The 23,915-nt window shown below is 42.9% G+C and overlaps 1 protein-coding gene across 3 annotated transcripts in view; it reads left to right on the forward strand.

Annotated features, from left to right (window-relative positions):
- Nucleotides 1-23,915, forward strand: part of PCSK6 (proprotein convertase subtilisin/kexin type 6) — a 185,238-nt gene that overhangs the window by 10,732 nt on the left and 150,591 nt on the right. Inside the window, exon 1 of one of the 3 annotated variants that reach the window (XM_072796457.1) lies at nucleotides 13,318-13,429. The exons of the other annotated variants lie outside the window; for them this stretch is intronic. The gene's annotated coding sequence lies outside the window, so the exon portion shown is untranslated. Of the gene's footprint in view, nucleotides 1-13,317; nucleotides 13,430-23,915 lie in introns of those variants that run through there. 3 annotated transcript variants of the gene reach the window in all.

Raw genomic sequence — 23,915 nt, forward strand, 5'->3', positions numbered from 1 at the left:
TTCCCCCAGCCTACCAGAGATCTAGGTGTTTCCCACCCTGGGAGGATAGTGGAACACTGTGGAACCAGATATCTGACAAGGAAACTGGAACCCCATGAGGAGAGAAGGGGCTTAATGAGGGCCCAAGGATACTCAGAGGGTGGCACAGCCTAGTTATTAAATTGTGTCATTACTTAAATTTTCTTAGTGCTATATAAGAGGAATGAATACACATCAGTAGAATATTTAGAAAACACAAAAAAGAACAAAACTCCAAAAATCATTTATAATCCTCCCACCCAAAGATAATCACCATTAACATTTTGGACTATGTCCTTTTATTATTTTTGGTTTTAAACTGTGTGTGCATGTGTGTGTGCATGCATATATCTGTATATGAGTGTGCACATATGTGTATATGTATGCACACACATGCTCACACATACATGAATGTCTTCTACAAATAGGAGTGTGCAATCTGGCACCTTGCACCTCCCAAGCTTGGAACTGCTTACTCTATGGTGCAATTTTTAAAAAGATTTTATTTATTTATTTATTTATTTATTTATTTATTTATTTGAGAGAAAGAGAGGGAGCGTGCACGTGCAGTGGTGGGAGGGTCCAAGGGAGAGGGAGAAGGAGACTCCCTACCAAGTAGGGAGCCCCACACAGGGCTCCATTCCAGGACCCCAGGATCATACATGACCTGAGCCGAAGGCAGGCGTGTGACTGACTGAACCACCCAGGTGCCCATCTACGGTATAACTGTTAATAGTTGCTCAGTGCATCGTTTAGTGTCTGGCCCATACTTGATTCATCTTTCCTCTGACATTTTAGGTTAGTGGATTCTTTGCGACTTGTTGGGGAATCTGGTCTGGAATGTGAGCACCATCCCGGGGGGGTGAAAGGGGTTCTGTTACCGCCTTGTCTAGCGCTGACATGCCTGGCGCCCCTGGGCACAGTGGCCCGGCACATTTCCCTGTGTCTCCCCATCCAGCCCTGCGGGAGGTCCAGGACTTGATACCATTTGTTCACTTCATCCCACAAGGATTTCATTGAGCATTTTTTTCTTGTTTTATAAAGTCACACATGTATTGTATATTCTCCCATTGAAAAGGATTCAAACAGTGCAAACGTATAAGGAGCAAAAATCCAAAATCTTCCTCCTATCGCCCCATCTTCAATTCCCTTCTTCCCCCAGATGCCACTATACTTTCACATAGGAGTGTCTGTTTCAGAAACATACATGTTTGTGAAGGTTTTGTTGTTTTCTGTAAATGGGATCATGCTAAACATGTTTTTCTGCACCTAGCTTTTCTTAAGTCTAACTATATATCCTGGAAAGCTTTCTACTCTAGTACATAGAGATCTACTCCATTATTTTAAAGTCGTTTTAAACTGTTTTACAAGTGTGACATTTTGTTACATCATTAACCTATTAATGTTCATTGATTTGCCTCTGGCTTTGTTTTGTTTGTATTATAAACAACATTGTGGTGATCATCTTTATTCATGCCTTTCTTTGCACACATATGATAATTTCTGTACGGTATATAATAACAAAACCAAATAATAGTTATAATAATAAGTAATGATCACGGACATCTATCTAGCCCTTATTATGTGCCAGGTAATTTTCCAAGTGTTTTCCTGGTATTGACCCATTTAATCTTCTTAGAAACCCCATGAAATAGGTGCTGTTCTTAGGCCCATTTTACAGACGAAGGAGCCAATGCACAGAGAGGTTAAGTAACTTGTCCATGGTTACACAGCATTTAAGTGTCAGAGTCAAGATTTGAACCAAGATGATCTGGCTCCGGAGATTGGGAGGCAAAGCATATATACATGTTATGTGGTATTAGTCATCGGCAGGTGGCTCTCCAGGAGGGCGGTGCCAACTGACACTGCCCCCAGTGGTGTATGAGCAGTTCTCAACAATCTTTGGAGATGGTTCCTCCAGGTGAAAATGAGATCTCACTGTTGTTTTAATTTGCTTTTTTCTGATTCCTGTTAAATACCTTTTCATAAAGTTATTAGTCATTTTAATTCTTCTCTGAATTGCTTATTTGCATTCTTTGCCCATTTCTCAATCGGGTTGTTTTTCTTTTTATCTTAATGATTTGTAGGTGCTGTCTCTGTATTGTGGATATTAATCTCTTGTTTGTAAATACACTGCAGATATTTCTCCCATCTGTCACTTCTCTTTGAACACTGTTCAAAGGGTTTTGCTTGCTTGTTTTCTGAAGTAAAACCTGAAGTTCCATTTGTTTGCGAGGCTTTGGGCTCATCACTAGGTATAGTGCAGTGATTATAATCTGTTCATTCGGGTCCTTACTTACAACAGACAGGCACCTACGTGAGGAATAGTGAAATTAATGTAGAGATGGAAGCCAGATGCTTTAGGATAATAGAGGAGAGGAGAGCTGCTTTTCACCTGGGAAGTTCAGGGAGGGCTCTGAGCCAGACCACAGAGGGCCCACTGGACTTTTACAGAGAGAGAAGCAAGGAGTGAATGTTTCTCTGCAGGTGGATCCTGAGTGAGTGCATCAATCTGCATCCCGTTGGGGAACAGCTCACCTTGACTTGGGTAGAGACTCTCATAAGGGGCTATTTATAGAGATGTGAGTGGGGATCAGGGAACCAACAAAGGGTATTGAGGCACCTGGAGAGCAGAGCAGCGGTAGGGGAGCTATTACTCAACCTTGAACGGGAGGGACCAAGGGAAGGACCAAGAGAGAAACCTGGCTAGCAGAGCCCTGCAGGACCTGGGGCTCCAGGGGAGGCTGGCTCCTCCTGGCTCCACCCATTGGCCATCCAGAAGTGTGGTCCAGGTGGGGGTTCTTGGAGGGACACAGGGCAAGGCAGAGAAGGGACACGAACCAGCACGGTAAGGATAAAGAGAGAAAAAAATTGGGGCACAGTAAGAGCTCACCTAGCACTGTGATGTTTTTAGAGGGTAGAGGAATTCATTTGCCTCTTCTTTTATCCAGCAGGCATTTATTGGGTGCTGGCTCCAAACCTGGCCCCATGCAGGGTAGCAAGTTGCAGAGATCCGTCAGGCTGGCTTCACATCCAGGGATGTGTGCCTTAGTGCCAGTTTTAGCTTTCCACACGTCCTCTAGGAGGGTTACAGCAGAGGCGTGTGGTTTTGTTGCTGTTAGACCCCACGTACCTGGATCTGTGCCTCCTTGTTCCAGAGGGAGTTTATTTAGGTGTGTCTGTCTGAGGACAGCCTTTAACATGGAAAAATACGTCCACTTCTGGCCACCATTGCCCTCAGTCTAGTATACATCTTGATCTTCTACTGTTTTCTTAAGCTTGAACAAACAAACAAAAAACCCCTTATTTGTGTTCCTCTTAATAAAGCTAATTTCTGCAAAAAACAAAACAAAACAAAAAAACACCTTATTTCTGTCCTGCTATCAAAGTAACTGTTCATGACTGAGCTCATTAACAGTCTTTTTAACACACATCTCTTAATTTCTCATTTGCAGGAATATGACACTATTAGCCAGGAACAAGAAGCAGGATTTGTTTCAGTGGCTTAAACAAGTTTATGTACCACAACTTGCCAATTCAAGACCCTCACAACCCTTTCTTTTTAGCACAAGATGCAAAAGCCCATTTGTGAGAATGAATGCTTTCTGTTCCTGCAGAGTTTCTGTTCTTGTACAAAAGAACTTGAACTCATTAGTATTTTCTAGGATTGTTTTTGCAGGGCTGGGGTGGAGGTGGGGGTGGGTGGGATTTACTTTTACAAGGAATGTGATTTTCAACCTTCCTCTGATATTTGGCCACACCAGGAACATTGTAAAACCAAATTGATTCCTTCTCACACTAAATAGTCCTTAAATCCAAACAAAGCCCCAAAGGTAGATCTGCGAGCTCTAGATGATTCTAACCATCCTTATAAGGCTCATGTTGTGGGGGCCAGGACTAAGCACCCCACATAATGGTGAGCCATGCCTTATGGCATTCCTAGTCTAAGTACCTATCCAAAACCTAAGTAGGATAATCTCTCTACTTTTCCCTTTTGATATTCACTCATGAAAGGTACTGGATATTATTCTCTTTTCTTCTTGGGTTGGAAGTACTGTGGCTACATAAAACTACAGAAAATCCTATCTACAAGCCAATTTCTTAGTGTTACTGACAGTTGGCTTTACTTTCCAGCAATTGGTTCCTTTCCTGAAGGGAGTCACTCACGGGGCTTTGTAGTTGGTCTGTGCTGATGGCTGTGCCAGCCTGGGCTTGTCTTCCTGCCAGGCAGCCACTCATCCTCCTACCTTGAGCTGTTCCTGCACACTGACCTGCTCAGGGGAGTCTTTCAGTGACCAGGTGCTGCCACCAAGAGATCTTTCTCCCACCAAGCCCTGGGAAACCTGTTTGTGGACTCAGCACTACTTTTCTCCTCTCAGTGTGTATGTTTTATTTGAATTGTGTGGTCAGGCTGCATGAATTAAGTTGCAAGTCTCAAGGCAGGGCTGTGTTTCTGCATGCTCTCTGGGCATAGAAGTGATGCTCAAAGATCTTAGAGATGATGGGTGCAGCTGGGTGGGAGCCTCCATCTTGTTAAACCTGACAAGTCCATTTCAAGTGGTATGTCCTTGTCCTGTGGTCTTTTGGGGAGATTCCTTAGTGTTGAGCAGTTTGATTTCTGCATCAGCTTCTGCAAAGCAGAAGATAATGCGTTACTGCTATGACCAGGCCTTCCTATGGCCAGGTAGAGCCGGTGCTGTGGCTTCTTCAGCAGGTCATGGTGCTTCAGTGAGAGAATCAAACCAACAGGTGCTTGCATTAACACAAGCGTGTCCGCAGTCTGCCTATCACCCTGTCCAGAGATTCTCTGTAATCTGGGGTGCTGTGTCTGTTGGGCTTTTTAAAATTTTATTTTTAAAAATATTTATTCATTCATGAGAGATACAGAGAGAGAGAGAGAGAGGCAGAGACACAGGCAGAGGGAGAAGCAGGCTCCTCAAAGGGAGCATAATGTGGGACTCGATTCCAGGACCCCAGGATCATGACCTGAGCCAAAGGTAAACGCTCATCCACTGAGCCACCCAGGTGGCCTTCTGTTGGGCTTTTTTTCCCCCCAGAGGGTTATGAGGTTCCCTGGAACATTCAGCTTGTTCTTTAGGTCCATTAATAAGAGAATAGATAAATAAATGTGGCATATTCATATAATGGGCTCTCTTTACTCAGCAATAAAGAGGAGCAAACAAACCAGTAACACCTAACAGTGACAAGCTCATAGACATGATATGGAGTAAAAGAAACCATGCACTGAAGAGCTATCTGATTCCATTTATAGTACGTTCTGGAAGAGGCAAAACCAATCTGTAGTGGAATAAAAACTAATGTGCAGGGGTGGAGATGGGCTGGGAAGGTGCATGGGGAAGCCTTCTGGGGTGCTGGCTATGTTGTACATCTTGCTAGGGCTTTGAGTTACAAGGTATAAATATCGATCAAAACTCAACAAATGTATAATGAGCGTTTGTTCATTTCATCGTATGTCAGTTTTCCTTCAAAGGGGAAAAGCCATCAGCAAATATTGAACCTTCTATAATGATATGTATGTTGAAGTATTTAGGAGAGAAGTATATTGATGCTGCAATTTACTTCAGAACACACCAGAAATAAGGTGGATGGACAGATGGAGAGAGAGACATGGATAGATGAAGAGAAATATGATAGGGTAATTGTAGTAATTATGTTAATGGTAGAATCAAGGCAGTGGGTATGTGGGTGTTTCCTGTACAATTCTTTCACCTCCGCTGTATGCTTGAAAAATTGCATGAGAAAATGTTGGGAGAAGATGATCCTTAGGGTAGTGGTGGGCATAGGATGGATTTAGGAGAAATCTACTGTCCTTGGAGACATACTTATAAATTTGTGTTTGAAGATGAGAATTAAAAGCCTAGAGATTTCATGGGGCAAATGAGGTCATCAAAGAAAGCCCCACAGGATCTGACTTGAGGCGGGTCATAGACTTTTGTAAGGTGGGTTCTGGTCACCCCGGCATCTGAAAGGATTACTGAGGCTCCCTGAGCCCCTGGCTCAGTTAGTTTTCCAGGGACCGAAAGATTCAGCCCTGGGGAGAAGCATCCCAGTAAATGTAAATGAGCGGAGTCCTGCAGTTTAAGTACCTTTCTGCAGAGGAAAGATAAGCCTGCAGCAGATACCTGTGGCACAGCCATGGTAGTCTGGGTTGCTTGCCTACTAATTATCTTCTTGTCTTGCTCTGCAGTGGTTTTCTAGTTTCAGGATTTGAATTATTGACTTTATGTACAATTTTCAGCCTCTTGTTGTCGAACTGAAGGGCAGGAGTAGCAGCCATTCTGTACACAGTCCTCCTGGTTGAGTGTCCTATGCCAGCACCTTACCCCTGTGCTCCCCAGGGGGCTGGTCCCAGACCAGGAGCATCAGAGACACAGCCATAAGACTCCTTGTAGGAGAACCTCTGAGAAGGAAGCTCCTGGTCTGCTGGTAAATTTAGGGAATTTGTGAGGAGTGGGGGTAGGGAGAGGGGAGAAGAATGAAAGCATTATTCTAAGAAGCTGCTTTTATTTATAGATTCTCCTAATTCTATTAAAATGAATGCCAGAGGGATATAAAACTTGGAACATGTAACACATAATAGAAATGAAAGGACGTTAAGCTAAAATAGGGAACAATGGTAAAATGAGAAGAGAGTCTCAGTACCGAGAGGAAGATGTGACATTTTTCCGACATAAAATCATCTTCAAGCACACAGCGCAGGGAAAGTGAATTAAAAGAAGGACTTGGTTAGGAGAGGACTTGGAAGGAAACATGAAAATATTTCATAATGAAAAGGAGAAAGTGTTAAACTGACTCAAGGGGAAAACAAAGACGGAGATTATACTAATTACATTATAGAGACAAATAAATAAAATGTCACTGTGGTAAGAAGAAATAAAACTAATACTTAACACACGTTAAGAGGAGTTGGTAAAATAAAATGTATCAAATTCGGTAAAGTATGTAAATAGCCATAATTTGCCAGTGCCTTATTTCCTGCGTATAAAACGAGAGATTTTTGATTCCCTGGATAACACGCAAAGTAAGGGGCCACGTACATTAGATGGGCTGGAAGCAGGCAAGCACTTTCAAAGGAACAAATTGATGAATGACTGGGGATTCCTTAAAGCAAGGAGTTGAAAAACGCGCACTCAAAAAAGCAAGAGACAGAACTACCCCCTAAAATGAAAGCTTAATGTGTTAAGGCACAATAGAAGGCCTCAGTAACTCAATCTCACTGTGCCTCAGCAATTTCTACTGAAAAAAAAAGGAAAAGTTATCAGCACCTCCAACAATCAAATGCTTAGCACAGCGCCAGGCCCAGAGTGGACTTTTGGTGCATATTAATACTAATAATATTATTATCATCATGGTGATTATTAATACCAAAAGGGAGGGAAGTAACATGTCCTTTCAATGTCAGGCATTGGAGGCAGGCTAGGAACTAAGAGCTAGCAAAAGGTGACCTGGAGGTGATTGCAAATAGGGCGCTTCTATTACCCTTCATCTTTTTAGGGGCAGGAGGTGCAGGGAGAAGATTTGCTGATGTGAAAAGTTCAGGATGAGAAGGGTGGGAGGTACCGGCTAAGAAAGAGCCAATGAGCCATAGTTTACAAAGCCAGGACATGCCAGGCTGCAGGGCATGCTCACGGGCTTGCTCCTAGGGAGGTGCCTGCTCTGGGAGTCGCTGCAGCCCCGGGGAAGGTGCCCCCTCCTCAGCTCCTGGCATGCTCAGCTGGGCTCATGCCCACCACCACCGATGCAAAAGAGGGCCCTCTTGCTTGGAATTAATAAATGATCCTCTCTTGAGGATAAATAAAATAAAACTTTGGATTAAACACAACTTTCCATGTCAGTTAGCCTATGCGGGCATCTGGGAGCCACATAAAGCTTATGAAGGGATGGTCTGTTGCCTGAACGTAGCCAAATAGGGCCTGGAACAGCTCTCCACAATGTGCATTTGCCTATTAATTATAGCTGACACATGTCTGTGTCTGTCCCCAAAGGAGAACTGTGCGTCTGGAGATGCTGGATTTTTATGCATTTTTCCAAACTTTTCTTAGCCTGGATATCACTCAGGATGGATTGTACAGAACACTGACTCTCCTAATTAAATGAGCCAGAGGCATAATGGGACTCTGGAAACAAGGAGGCAGGAGATGGGTTGTTTTTTCTCCTCTTGCTCCTCACTTTGCCCCCCAATAATAGCCAAATTTCCCGATGATACATGAAGGCATGCATGCATTTCATAGGGCTATTTTGATGGTAGCTCTTGCAGACAGAGCCATTGGCAAAAACATAGACTTAGAAATTAGAAGAGACAGATTCTAATTCCAACACCTTTGACTACAAGTTGGTCAACAATTGGCAAGTCTCTTAATGTCTCTGGATGTCAAGTCCTACATTCATCTGTCAAGTATGATTGTAATGATGATTACCCAAGTCGTGTTCTCATCTAGCTGTTGGATCATAGTGTAGACTTAAGCCTCTGTGTAACTGAAGGGTCAGTTATTATTATTGTGGATGTGAAGTGACAGACACTCTGTACAGGTGCTCCAGTGTGATACCTAATGCCATCTACGCTGGGGCCACTGACCCAGGGCCCAGAGGGTGGTGGCCACCCCTATTTACTAGAACCTGCTTCTGCCCTCTCCCTCACATTTTGCCTAGGTTAGTGCTGTATTGGATTTTGGAGGTGCTGTGGAATGCTGGGTACTTGTAGAGCCCTGGAGTCACAGCCCGCCTTCTGATTGAGAGCTGAAATTTGGAACGATCAAAGTGCGGTAATCTAATTAAACCAGTAATCTATAAGCTCCCCTTCTGAGAGCGGATAGTCTGCCTTCTGCTGGGGAATAATACACCCTGTGCCACCAATTTCAGAGCAGTATCAGATGGTCACAAGGAATGCATTTAGATGCAAATCCAGAAGATGATGGCCAGGGTCCTTTTACGCAGCAGTCCTGGAAATGGGCCATTCAGGGTTGGCACTGTGCCTGGTGGTGTCTTTGTCTGCTCTGCTACACTCAGCAGGAGGTCTCTGTCCTTGTGGCCGTAGCATGGTGGTTGGGGCACCTTCAGGCCTCATGTCCAAGTTCCAGGTAGGGTTGAGGGGCAAAAGGTAGAAAAGCATAGGTCTTTCCCTTTTTGTTCAGGAAGGGTCACTCATCCAAGGATTTATGCGGACATCTCATGGGGCAGAACTATGTCTGTGGCCCTGCTAGCTGCAAGAGAGTCTGAGAAGCCAGGATTTTAGATTCTAGAACCTCTCTGGAAGGGGGTGGTGGGCAGCCGAAAAATTGTTGAAAACAGGTAGGGTCAGCCAACCACACATCTCAATGACTGTAGTATGCTCCTGCTATCTTATGGATGATCAGGAAGGAGAGAGGGAGGAGAGAGCCTTGTGTTATCACAAGAGAGAAATTACTTCCCAATGTTACTCAGGTTAAGCAACAGTTCACTGTGGGGCAGGCCCTGACCTAGCTGCTGTGGGGAATGCTGATGGGACCGAGACAGGCCAGCTCATCCCATCCCTTGCTCTGTAGCAAGGGAGGTACCTGTACCAATAACCATATAGCAGTAGAATGTGGTGAATTACCCAGTAGGGATGCAGGTGATACTGGAGGACTGGGCAGTGGGGAATCACTTCCATTTTCCAAAAGAGAAGGAGGAGGAGGAAGAGAAGGGTAAAGAGAACGATGAGGATAATGATGGTGATGAGAATGGTGAGGGTGACCATGATGATAGGGATAATGATGGTGAGGATGATGACATTGACGATGACAAGAACAGTAAACTCTTACTGGGCTAGAAATCCTCATTTGCTCCCTATAACAACCCCACAAAGTGGGTGCCCCTCCCCACCCGCCAGGTAGCAGATAAGGAAACTGAGGCATGTAGCAGTTAAGTGAATTACTCAGATTAGACGTGGCAGAGCCAGAGCTGACAATACATGTATTTCTATTTCATTATCTTTAAAACATGTTATTTAATACATATAATATAGTTCCCATATGTGTTAGTTAGAAAAAGTATAATAGCAGTTGTGAAGGCACTACCCAGTCCAGAAACTAGACGATCATCAATATTACCTATATATTTCTCTTCTATCTTGCCACTGCTAAAGGTTAACTGAGGCATATTACAAATTTTAAGAATTTATTTGAGCAAAAATCTGTTTGAATCGAGCAGAACCAAACCAAAGTGGTTAGGAGCACCCTGTTGATAGGAGCAAGAGAGAAGAAGATGCCAAAGCAAGGAAGTGATTTGATTGACTGTCGCCAAAATGGTTGTCTTGTTTGGGAAAGCCTTGTTGGCTATTTGTGATTGGCTCTCCCTGGGTTTTGATTTCTTAGCCTTGAAGCATTTTCAGGCTTAGGTTTTGGTTTGCTTATGTAGGCTGCTAAGGAATTAGAGCCACCTCAGTCTAATGGCCTCCTTGTTTAATTAACACCACCCTGCCACACCTGTCCAGCTCCACAGGGTATATAACCACTGTCCAAATGGTGTGTCACAGGTTGGATGTTCTTAGACAATGCATTCATTGCTCAGTTTTGTTTTTGAGCTCTATGAAAATGATGTATGAGGGTCCTGGACTGGGACTTAACTTGGTTATCTTCCTTAACATCTTGCTTCTAAGATTTAGCCACATTGAAAAAAAAAAAAAAAGATTTAGCCACATTGTAGCTACCCTGTTTAACTGTGGTTCATTTATATTCACTGCTATACAATATTCATTGGCCAACAAATTGCAATGTATCTGTCCATTCTCCTGGCGATGAGTGTTTATGATTTTTATGAAGAACAATGTTTCTGAGAATAATCTTGTACATGACTTCTGGTGCTCATATACCAGACTCTTGGGTACTTGCCTAGAATTAGGATGACTGGATTCATATATTGTGGATATCAACCCTTTGTCTATTACAAATGTAAGAAATAGCATTTTCCAGTATTTGAATGTTAAAGAAAAACTTGTGTAGGTGTTTTCTGATTAAATAGGAGAGTTAACTTTCAGGTAATTGTATTATCAATCTTTTCTCTTTTTTTTAATAACAGTTTTATTAAGTTGCAATTCACATAACATATGATTTACCTATTTAAAATACATAATCCAGTGGTTTTAGTATATTCACAGAATTGTGCAACCATCACTGCAATCAATTTTAGAGCATTTCATTATCCCAGAAAGAAACTCCATACCCATTACCAGTCTTTCCTCATTTCCTCTCCACAGCCCCAGCCCCAGGCAAATATTAGTCTACTTTCTGTCTCTATAGATTTGTCTTTCTGGACATTTCATGTAACGGAATCATACAACAGGTGGACAACAGGTCCACTTAGTGTGTTTTCAAGGTTCATTCATTTTGTAACATGTATCAGTACTTCATTCTTTTTATTTCCAAATCAAATTCCACAGCAGGGATGTACCAGTGTATGGATGCTTTGTCTATCAATCAATGGACATTGAGGTTTTTTCCACTTTTTTGACTATTATGAATTATGCTAGTGTGAAAATTCATGCACAAGTTTTTGTGAGGATATATGTTTTTACTCCTCTGGGATTATATCTGGGAGTGGAATTGCTGAGTCATATAACTCAGTGTTTGACCTATTGAGAAACTGCCAGGTTGTTTTCCAAAATGGCTCCACCATTTTACAATCTCATCAGTGGTATATGACGTGTCCAATTTCTTCACATCCTTATGAATACTTGTCATTTTGTCCTTTTTTATTATACCCATCTTAGTGCTCATTGTGGTTTTGGTTTTCATTTCCCTGATGGCTAATGTTGTTGAGCATCTTTTCATGTGCTTGTTGGCCTTTTGTATCTCTTCTTTAGCAAGCTGTTCAGATCCTTTACCCACTTGTAATTGGTTTGTCTTTTATTATATATTCTAGAGGCAAGTCCCTTTTCAAATATGTGATTTGCAAATCTCCCCCCCCCACTTCTGTAGATTGTTGTTTTACTTTCTTGATGGTGCCCCTCGCAGCACAAAAGCTATTGTTTTTCCATCCATTCTTCCATTCTCTTTTAATTGGTGTATTTAGATCATTCACAGTTAAAGTAATTGTTGACATTAGGTTAATATCTACCATGTTTACTGTTTGCAGTTGTCCTCCCCCCACCTTTTCTACCTTCTCTGATTATAATGGAGCCTTTTAGATATTTTCATCTTATCTTCTCATTTAGCATGTCAATTATACTCATCATTGCCTCCCACCCTCCTTGCCTCTGATCTGCCACTGGCCTCTACCTCTTAGGATCCCATGGTTCCCATTGATTGTAGAGAAGGAGCCCAGGGCCATTGGAGAATCCCTTGAGCATCCACAGGATAGAGAGGACAACCACCATGGAGCTCTTTGGGGATGATGTTGCGCCTTGCCCAGGAATCTTCTTAACTTCTTGTTGAAGGGACTATTGGTAGGGGTAGCATAGCAGATTTCACATAACACGTCTCTCCAACATTTCCATTCTCCCAATTCCCACCTGACCACCAGTGGTGGCATCATTTAGGATCACATTAGAGATGCTAGTTCTTGGACCCTGCTACATACCTACTTCCTTAGAAACTCTGGGAGCAAGTCCAGAAATGGAGGTTTAAAAAACCCTCCAGGGCATTCAGTGTTTGCTAGAGCTCCATAGGGATCAGGAAATTCCAGCAGGTTGGCCTTACCAGCTATGGTTTTTGTTCATTCTTGATGTTGGCTAGACAGTCTCATAGATGGTAAACACCTCCTAGGTATTTGAGTTACACATGAAATACTCTGATGGTGGGGAAAGCACCCATGTCCTCAAATTTGTCCAGACCTGGGCTATTACATTATATCCCCCTTCTTTGCACAGTCATCTAACTTACTCCAACACATAGTCCAGGCTCCTGCAGGACATACTAGCCCTCTTCTCTGAGAGCAGATGCTGGACCTCTAGAACCCGGCTCATTTTATGGGCCTGGAAAGTGAGGAATGTAGGCTGGGTCATGAGGAAAAAGGACAGTGGCCTAGTAGCAGCCATTGGAAGGCTTTTTCATAGAGGTCTTGTCCCTCGTATGTGGCCAAAGAGTTGATGAAGACAAAAGAGTTCAGAGTTCTCTGTTGTAGCCCATGTCTGCCTGTGTCTAATGGGCCCAGTTTTCCCCCAACTTTCCTAATTTTAAGAGACCTAGAACTGTCAAACATTTCAACACCTTTTTTGACTCTAAAACCTTAAAATCACACTCTGGGGGCTGTCGTGGGGGCCCTTTAGTTGTGAATGTGTTCTTAATTGATTGTTTTTAGCTTATTTCTCTTTTTCTCCTATATAGGCTCTGTAGGGCTACATGCAGAATCTACCTGACCTTACAACCTTTGCAGTCGCTGTTGCCACACCCGTGTTCTCCCAGTGCCTCACCCTCCTTCTGTACTTCATTCCCAGGTATCATTATGTGTAATCAAGAATGCTCTGGTTTTGCATATAATCCGAATGCTGTGGATTACTTTTATTCACACACACACCCCTGCCCTCAGCAAGGGGATGATCCCAGTGCTCTCAGAATATATGCACAACCCAATTCCAGAGTCCAAGTTTGAGGATTTATTTTAAGATTACTTCTAGTATAGGCAGCCCAGGTGGCTCAGCAGTTTAGCGCTGCCTTCGGCCCAGGACGTGATCCTGGAGACCCCGAGATCGAGTCCCGCATCAGGCTCCCTGCATGGAGCCTGCTTCTCCCTCTGCCTGTGTCTCTGCCTCTCTTTCTCTGTGTCTCTCATGAGTAAATAAATAAGATCTTAAAAAAAAAAAAAAAAGATCTAGTAACAATGAGTTTATATGTCAGGGTCTCAATAAGAAAGGAGGACACAGTCAACTTAGGGTACTTTGAGGAGGATTAGTAAGTTTTTCAAAGGTGTGGACATTGTTCCAAGAAACCACTACGGATTATTAATAGAACTTTTTCCATCCCATAGCCCCCATAGAATAAAAAGAGGAGACACTGTATTGACAAGGTGCCCTAAGAAGAGCAGTGGCCTTCAGGGAGAGATACAGCTAGTCTGACCTAACCCTGTAGGGAGGATCAGGGGAGTAAATAGGCCACCTGCACCCTCTACCCTCCCTTTGATCTTTTCCCAGGGTAGTTCATTACCAAACCCAACCCACCGCCTGAGGGCAAAGGAACCCAGTGATGAAGTCCATATTCCTGGGGCAGAGAGCCAGGTAGAGGAAGTTGATTTAAGTACTTACCCTAGCTCAAGTTTGTTTTTGTGTTTGATGAAAAGTAGGAATGTAATTTTTTTCTCCATAGGAATTTCCCAGCATCATCAGATGATAAGTCCTTCCTTTCACCCTTGGTGTTCCATTGTCAATCAAGCTCCGAATTTGCACAGGTTTTGTCACTCTCTTGTTCCATGGGTTAATTTTTTTGTCTCTGACACAATGCCTCCCAAACTTTAGTACTGTAGCTTTATAATAAGGCTTGATATCTTATAGAGTAAGTATTATTCTTTTTCAGGAGTATCTAGACTATGCTTGGCCCTTTGTTCTTTCATATTAACTTTTTTTTTTAAGATTTTATTTATTTATTCATGAGAGACAGAGAGAGAGAGAGAGAGAGAGAGAGATGCAGAGACACAGGCAGAGGGAGAAGCATGCTCCATGCAGGGAGCCTGGGAACCTGACATGGGACTTGATCCCGGGTCTCCAGGATCACACCCTGGGCTGCAGGCGGCGCTAAACTGCTGTGCCACTGGGGCTGCCCCTGTCATATTAACTTTGAGACAATTTGACAAGTTCCACAAGACAAAAGCTCTGTCAGAAATTTGACTTAAATGTTATTTAATATATAAATCTATTTGATATATCTGTTATATCTTTGTGATATGAGGTCTTCATATCCATGAATATGGTATATTTATTTAAGTCTCCTCTTTAATATCTGTTAGTAAAGCTTAATAATTTACTATATATAGGACTTATACATTTTTGTTAAATGTATAGGTACCTTAAGCTTTCTAACAGTTGTTGCTAGTGTTGAGGGAATAGAGGACTAACTGAGGACAAAACATGAACCTGGGGCAGTACATTGACAAGTCCTTGAAACAGGCAGAGTGACATTACTCTATGGACTGAACTGCCTCAATGTTAATACTTTGCTGAGGGCAAAAGGCAATCTTAGCCAGATCCCCAGGATTCTGTAAGCCTACTTTAAGTATACAGATTCCTTAAAAATTTTCCTTTATCTCTACCCACCAAAATACATGTTGGCAATCATCCCCCAAGCACATGGCCCACTGACATACATCTGAAGGTCTCATGGCTCAGGTTTTATTAGCCTGTAATAAGTGACCTTTTCCCAAAAATAGCTAGCCCCCTCAAGGGTCCTGGAAACCTTGCTTCCAAAATTACTTAGAGAGTACTGTATCCCCAAACCCTCCCAAACTCCCAGGTGTATAATCAGCCATTCCTCACAGGCCTGGTGCAGCATCTCTTCCTGCCCATGGGTCCTGTCCCTGGGCTGTAATAAAACCACCATTTTGCACCAAAGACATCTCAAGAATTCTTTCTTGGTCATCAACTCTGGACTTCACCCCACCAAACTTTACCTATATTCCAAAACTGCATCACTGGTATAGAAATGCAATGGATTGTTTTTAATATTGGCTTATATCCAGCCACCCTGCTATAAACATTCTTATCTTTTCTAATAACTTGTCTATAGATGTTATGATTTCCTATATAGTCTTTTCACCGATGAATAATGTTAGCTTTATTTCTTCCTGAGCAATATTTAAGCTAATTATTTAGTTACTGCTGATGGTGCTGGTTAGGACCTTCAGTATAATCAGCAATAAAAGCATTGCTTGTAGATAACATTCTTGATTTTATAGGGAATGCTTTCAGTATTTCCCTTTTGAGATTCATATTTTCTATTTGATTTTTATATAGATAAGTCTTTAATAGGTTAATGAAATTCTCTTCTCTTTCTACCTGCTAAGAGTTTTTCACTAGATGGGCTTTTAATTTTATCAAAAACTGTTCCTATATTTCTAATTTGTTAATGTAGTTAATTACATTCATTGATTTTTCTAGTATCAAAATACCCTTGCATTTCTGGAATAAACTCAGTTTGGTCATGGTGGATTATCTTCTTTACTTACTGCTGAATTTGGTTTTCTAATATTCTAGTTAGGAGTTTTGCTTTTATATTTATGAGTAAAATGGACTTAAAATCTTTTCTTATACTGTCCTTGTCTTGTTTAATATTAAGGATAATCTGGCCTCATCAGATTTTACTGTTTCTATTCTCTGGAAGAGTTTCTGCAAGATTGGGATTATCTACACCTTGACATTTTGGTAGTTTACCTGTAAAACATGTCTAGGCCTGTTTTGTGAGAAAGAAAAAAAGATGTTCAACTAGTGCTCCAGTGTCTTTAATGGAAAGTCTGATTAATTCCATAAACATTTCTTCTTTGGTTAGTTTTCATAAATTATATTTTCCAAGGATCTGTTCATGTTGTCTAAGTTTTCAAATTTGTTAGCTTAACATCAATAGTGTTTCCTTAGTATTTTTAAATTTTCTGCTTTATCAGTAGTTGTATCTCTGTTTTTATTTTATAATATTACTTCTTTGTGTCTAATTTTTTAAATCAGTGTTGCCATGGGGCTGCCTATCTTGCTACATTTTTAAAGAACTGCTTTGGCTTTGTTTAGACTTGTTATCATAAACTTATTTTCTATTTCATAGAGTTCTCCTAACCTTATTATCTTTTTTCTTCTCTGCTTTATTTATTTATTTTACTTTTTTGTAAGACAATCTCATGAATGTTCAGCATGTCTACTCCTAATATGAACACCTAAGATTGACACTTCCCTTCTAGTTTTATGGTCATTAATGCTCATGAGTTGTCATATATAGTGTTTTCACTCATTAGGTTTTGAGTATTTTTAAATTTCCAATATGATGCTTTATTTGACCTATGAGTTATATATACATGTGTTTGTTAATTTCCAAATGTGTGAGATTTTTAAATTCCTCTTTGTATTATAGACTTCTTACTTAATCACACAATGATTGGAGACCTATGCTGTCCTGGAAACCAGTTCTTTGATACTCTGAAGAAATCGGTTATTTGCTTTTAGACCTGTCAGGTTTTTTGTTTTGTTTTGTTTTGTTTTGTTTTGACCTGTCAGGTTTTTAAAATGTCCTGTGTATCTGGAGAATAGTATCGTCCTCTGATGTTAAGTGCAGAGTTCTAAGTCTGCCAGAGGACATCTCTGGATAGAGCGACTCAGGTCTCGTTCACCACCATTGACATTTTGTCTGTGTGACCCTCTGTGCCTTATGGCCTCTGGAGTCCAAGAACTTGTTAAGGAAGAGCAGGTATTTGGGCTCCCTGGAGAATGAGAGAGACAGTAGGTGGAGGGCCTAGACAGAGGGAGTAAAATAAATACTGGTGAGAAAAGGGAGTGGCGTAGCCTCTGGGGAGAAAGCCAGAGGGTAGGGAGGTGCCTGGGGCAAGGACAGGAGACCCTAGGAAAGGCTGTTCTTTAGCAAAGAGGCAGGAGAGAATTGTCTGAGGGGTGAAGACAGAAAGGAGAAGCCTGCGTGGTTTGAGCTGTGTGATCCTGATGTGGTAATGGTATAACTGAGTGATAAGGATGTCCTCATCCATGCCTGGGGATTGGAAAAACAAAGGTGACCAAAGGTGAAGGGACAAACAATGTGGGGTTCTAATGAGAGCATGGTTGAGACAGCTACCCCAAAGGCCCAGGACCAGCTAGGGCAGGATGGACCAAGAATCCAGAGTGCTCAAGGTCATGATAAATGGGAGGGGAGAATGGTGAGGGAGGAGACTGGAGTCTAGGGGCCTACCTGGAGCCATGCTCCTGGTTGCTGGAATAGACTGGGGGCAGCAGGGAGAAGATAAGGGTACTCAGGAATTTTGAGGCCAGGGCATTAGGTAAATGACCTAATGGGTGTCAAAGTCATGTGTTGGTGGCAAAATGGTGACAAAGGAGGAGGGTGAGCTCCTGGATAATGGTAATAAGGAGTATGACAAAGGACAAGAGTGGTGATAGCAGGTGGTGTGTCGGCTTGGGAAGAAGAAACACAGGGCTTGAAAGTTTGGAGATATCCTTTCCTGGGAGGATGAGCATGGCCACAGAACTTACCATTCAGCCCAGATGTTTCTAAGAGTGAAAATAAGAGCCATAATACTTATACAGGAAAACAAGGGTGAGAAAAACTGGACACATTCTATTTATTAGGAAAAGTTATCAGATAAGAGTTTTCAACCAAGACAAGAGTGTATAAGCAAATACCAAAGGGGGTAAAAGAGTTTTATATTTGTTTGTTTGAGGCCTTTAAAAAAAAAAATGCCTGTGGTAAAATACACATAGCATAAGATTTACCTCTTCACCATTATTCAGTGTACAGCTCAATGGCATTAATTACATTCACACTGTTGTGCATCCATCACCACCATCCATCTCCAGAACTCTTGATCTTGCAAAACTGAAATTTTTTATTTAGCACTAACTCTCATCACCCCAGCCTCTGGAAACCACCATTCTACTTTCTATCTCTACAAGTTTGACTACTCTAGGTGCCTCATTCAGGTGGAATCATAGTATTTGTCTTTTATGACTGGCTCATTTCACTTACATCATGTTCTCAGAGTTCGTCCATGTTGTAGCAGATTCAGCATTTCCTTCTTTTTTAAGGCGAAATAATACTCTGTTATATGTATATATCACATTTTGGCTATTGATTTATCTGTCAATGAACACTTGTTGCTTCCACCTTTTGCTATTGGGAATAAAGCTGCTATGAACATGGGTGTACATAGATCTCTTTGAGATCCTGCTTCCAGTTCTTTGGGGGCATATACTCAGAAGTAGAATTGCCAGATCATGTGGTAAACTTATGTTTGCCTCTTTTGAAGAACCACATTGCTGTACCATTTTATATTCCCACCAGCAGCACAGGGTTCTAATTTCTCCACATCCTTCCCAACACATGTTTTCTGTTTTGGGGGGATAGTAGCCATCCTAAGATATATGACATGGTATCTAACCTAATTTCCCTAATGGTTAGCAATGTTGAACATATTTTTATGGGTTTATTAGCCATCTGTATATCTTCTTTGGGGAAATATCCATTCAAATCATTTGCCCATTTTTAGATTACTGTAGTTGTAGGAGTTCTTTATGTACTATTGATATTAACCCTTTTCAGATATATGATATTTGCAAATATTTTTTCCATTCCGTTTTTACAATTTTTTAGATAATAGCAATCTCTATAGGTTCAGTGGGAGGAGCTAATAGTGGAGCTTGGTGAGGTGAGGCGATTTGGAGATGGTGGGTGGGAGAGGTGACTCACATATGGGTAGCTGGAGTGAGGGAAGTCGGGCTGTTACATTGGACGGGCAGAAGAGATGGCTGGCTGGCTGAGCACCTAGTCGGGCTGGGGGCTCCCAAGCATGCTGATATGACTTGCAGGCCAATTATGCTCTCAGATATCTGGATGCCGATAGCAAGGTAGAGACAGTTTCTTTGACTTGGATCAAGACAACCTCTCAAACAAGTTGAATTTTAGGTTTTTTTTTTTTTTTTCACCCATGATCTTTTCTTCTATTCCAATGCCTTTCTCCTTGGCTAGGAAAAGCCACATACACAACTATTCTGTTGAGTATGTGGCATGCAGAACCACAGCAGCAGAACTGCCGGTAGTAAATAGCCAGGTGCATCAAAGAATTCTTGAGAAAAGATTACATGGGTTTGTCAGGGGTAATCAAATGAAATGGAAGGCAATTTGTTCTTTTTCAAGTAAGACGGAGATATAGGAATTATGTAGAAGCTGACAGAAATATACGAAAAGCAGCTAAACTTAGCCTGGGTTTGGAAAAGAAAGAGGTTAGAAAGGTGATGTGCTGCGTAATTAGACCCATCCTCGAGAAATCCGAGTGATCATTTGGCAAAGTTTGTGTCTATACTTGTCACTGGGGAGAAATAGAACAGAAGTCTTTAAAAGGAGGCTGTTGACCGTGAACTCTAGAATTTTTGGTGCTTATGAAACACACTGTGGGCTGCTGGAGTCTGTTTCTGGCAGAGCAGAGACTCTGAGGGGGGAATGGGTCATGAAATGCACAGGAGGGCATGGTCCCTGGAAATGGATGATGGTCCATAGATGGGTGAGACACCATTAGCCAGGAACCTTGCTGAGGGTGACGTTGAGGGTGCTCCAGGTCACTTGGTGATCCAGGGATAAGTAGCCCCCCGCCCCCAGGTGTATTTTATATTGACTAGAATGTTTTTAGAAAGTTGGATAGCTCTCAACATTTAAACTTTGAGAGATTTCAGATAGGAATTTGAATTTCTAGCTTCTCTTGAAAAACAGGAAGAACAGGCCCTTTCCCTACAGGGCCACAAGCAGGGCAAGGGGGAAAGTGACCACAGAGTGCTGGTGTCCTTCCTGTTGGGTTTCATGACACACATTCCCTCTGCCACACCCTAGCTCAACCTTCCAGCAACACCTGGTAGAAATAGTGTTGCGTGAAGGTAGGGGAACACAGTGGGAATTTGCCGGTCATTCACTGGGAGGTTGCGGATAGCAGCCCAGCCATGTCAGGTCTGTTCACCCAGCTCATGAAGAGTAGCCGCTAAGCCCTCTGAGAGCAGGTGTGTAGCCATTGCATTTCGAGTCACCCCCAAAATTGCTGGATCTAGTTCGACCTGTCAGGGGGATGTGTCCTCTGAGTATCTGTAGGTGAAGGTATGCATTGAAATACCAGTTCTCAGCTTTAGTAAGTGGTAACCATAAATCAGACAGAAGCTCACAGTACCTAATGAGTACATCTCTCACTTGAAGTGAATTTATCTTTGCAGACTTGGGTACATGAGTGATGATATAAGGCACGAATTCATTTTACAGAATCAGAAGTCTAGAACCTAAGAAATGTGTCGGCCCGGAATCAACCATTTATTGGCAGCTGTGTTTTATAACAGCTGAGAAGAATGAAAGAGATGACAGGAGTTAGTTTTGGGGAACTGAAAGATCCAGTGGACTGGCAGATATGGGACAGTATCACGTGCCACGACATGGTAGTAGGGGCTGCATGCGTGTGGCGTGTGGTGCTGCTTCCCCACAGGCACGCATATTCTAGAGTGCCCAGAGCACCGCTCCCAATCCCACATGCCCCCCAGGTACAGGCCTGCCAGCAAGGTGATACGATTCATGCTAGGACTGATAAAGAAGTCCACTTTTTAAAAAAAAAAATTAGAATCAAGGGGCAGATGGGATTTGTTACTGAACCAACTTTGCACCTGGCTTTGTGGCAAGTGAGATGCACTCATGTTCTTTTCTTCTAGAAGTCATGTGAAAAGAGCTATCTGAATGACAGCTTGCCATGTGCTGGCCCCAGTTACCCTCCCAACAGCCTTAGGGACAGAACACTTGTCCCCATTGCATGGAAAGGGAGTCAGAAGTGAAGAGAAAGTAAGGCACCTGCCTAGGGCCTCTTCAGTGAAACAGAGGAGCTGCAGTTCAGATCTGGGCCACCTGGCTGCAAGGCCCAAGAGGGCCACTTAGAGTCCCATCAGAGTGTCCCCTGCAGTCCATGCAAGGGGATGACTGGGGTTCCTTTGCCACCTGCTGACTTGGCCTTCCATCCTCACCTGTGGTGTCCTCCCTCTCTCTACTGGCCCCCGTCTTTCCTCGGAAGCCAGGTAGAAAATGTTTGCTCCACCAGCAGGACGCCAGCCATTCAGAATGCTGGTGCTTATTTCTATCTTATGATGCATTGCGGCAGGTCACTGCTCAGTTTGCCATCCAAGCACCAGCTGGGCAGAAAGTCTTCCTTTGGGTCTCCGCCCCGTACCCCCCCTGCCCCCCACCCCTTGCCATAGGGAACTCACTCCTATTGGCCTCTGGCCTGGAGGCAGGTCCTGCACTATATGTAAGAGCTGCTAGATCCCCCCACTCCCACCCCTGTGTCTAGAGTAGTGCCTGGCTCAAAAAGCTGCTCAGATACTTGCTGAGAGAATGAGGGGGTGAATGGGCAGCTGCCCAGCAGCCCATGTGGGCATCACTAGCAGTAAGTATACAGCAAGGTCACTGCAGAAAAGCTGGTGACCATGGGTGGGTGGTGTGCATCCAGTCCCCTGTTCACAAGGCACTGTTGCATGCACTGTCTTAGGGAATGATGGGCCAAGGTGAGAGGGCAGCCTGGTGATGTTTTCTCTAACCTTCCTTCCAACAGTTACTCGTTGCCTGTGAATTAGCACTTCTGAAGTTTGACTTTGAATACAGAAGTTCTGTTGAAATTTTTTATTGCCAAATAGTCTATAAACCATAATGTGAGCATGAAAGGGAGAGAAAAGTGAATCCAGCCCCCCCCTTGAGTGAGGAGGAGCTGCGGCTGGTGAGGGGCCAGAGATGGGCCACCACCATCTGGGTTGCCTGATTCCTTAGCACAGTGGCTTGCTAGCTCCAGAAGCCCCAAATGCCACACTGAAAGGGCTAACCTGAAAATTATTGCACGAAGCCCTGTTTTTAGTTTACAAACCAGGATGTGCTGTGCAACCGGGAAGGGGTGTCCCTCAAGTGGTGTTTTGGTGAAATCATGACAGCTGCTTCATCAATAGCTTCTTCATTTTTAATCACTGGCTTGGGGTTGAGTCACAGAAGCCAAATGACAGAGCATGTTTCTCTTTACATCTGTTTTTAATTGGCATTATTGAGTTTGGGCACTAATGCAGTTCGACTAAAGTTTTCCATATCTTCATGTAACGTCAGCTGCCTGTCTCAGTAGGGCAGGCCCCTGAGAGGTCAGTCTAGGGGGGTTAATATGTGGCCTGCCTGGTCAGCAGACCTTCAAGGCCATCCCTTGGGCTGGACATCTGGATAAGAGGAAGCTGGGGTGATGGGGGTCAGGTGAACTTGGCCAGTCTCCAAGAGCACTGTTGTCTCCTCTCTGGTATCCTTTTGCTCTGGAAGGGAAACCACATAATGGAGAGAGACCCAGGAGGGGGATGCGCCACCTGGAGCCAAGAGTAGTTAGTAATTACAGCTGGGCTGCATAACTGGACTCTGCTGTCTGTTCTCTGCTCCTTGAGGCTGGCTGCACCTTCTCGCTGGTGCACCTCCAAATGCCTCTGTCACGGGAGCTGAGGTCCCCAGCACCCTGAGTGACATGGCAGAGGAGTCTGTTTTAGGACAGGTGGGGAGAGAATGTGCAATATTATATTTTTACTGTGGTAAAATATCCCTGGTAAAATTTGCCTTCTTCATCGTCTTTAAGTGTGAGTTTGGTGTCATTAAATGCCTTCCCAGTCATGCAATCATCACCACCATCTATCTCCAGAACTTTCTCATCCTCCCAAATTGAAACTATAGCCAGTACACACTAACTCCCCCTTCCACATCCCTCAGTCCCTGGCCATGCCCGTTCTACTTTCCATCTTTATGAACCTGACCACCCTAGGTGCCTCACCAAAGGGGAATCATACAATATTTTTTTCTTTTGCGACTGGCTTGTGTCACTAAGCATAATGTCCTCGAGGTTCGCCCATATTGCACCATGTGTCAAAATCTCCTTGCCTTTGAAACCTGAATAATATTCCATGGTATACACAGACCCCATTCATCCATTGATGGAAGCTTGGGTTGGTTCCTCCTCTTGACAATTGTGAACAGTGCTGATGTGTGCATGGGAGTGCAAATATCTATTCAAGTCCTTGCTTTCACTTCTTTGGGGTATAGGAGCTATTTATTTTTAAAGTGGAAAATTTGAAGATTAATTTCTCGAAAATCCTCCTTAATTTCCCTTAGGATAACTGCTCTCCAGTGAGAGTGTTTTAGATATTAAAGTTTGAATTTTAAACATATCTCTCATCAGGACAAAAATCCCTTTCTTTTTCCGCC

The sequence above is a fragment of the Canis lupus genome, chromosome 2 (assembly GCF_048164855.1).
Source record: "Canis lupus baileyi chromosome 2, mCanLup2.hap1, whole genome shotgun sequence".
NCBI classification, from domain to species: domain Eukaryota; kingdom Metazoa; phylum Chordata; class Mammalia; order Carnivora; family Canidae; genus Canis; species Canis lupus.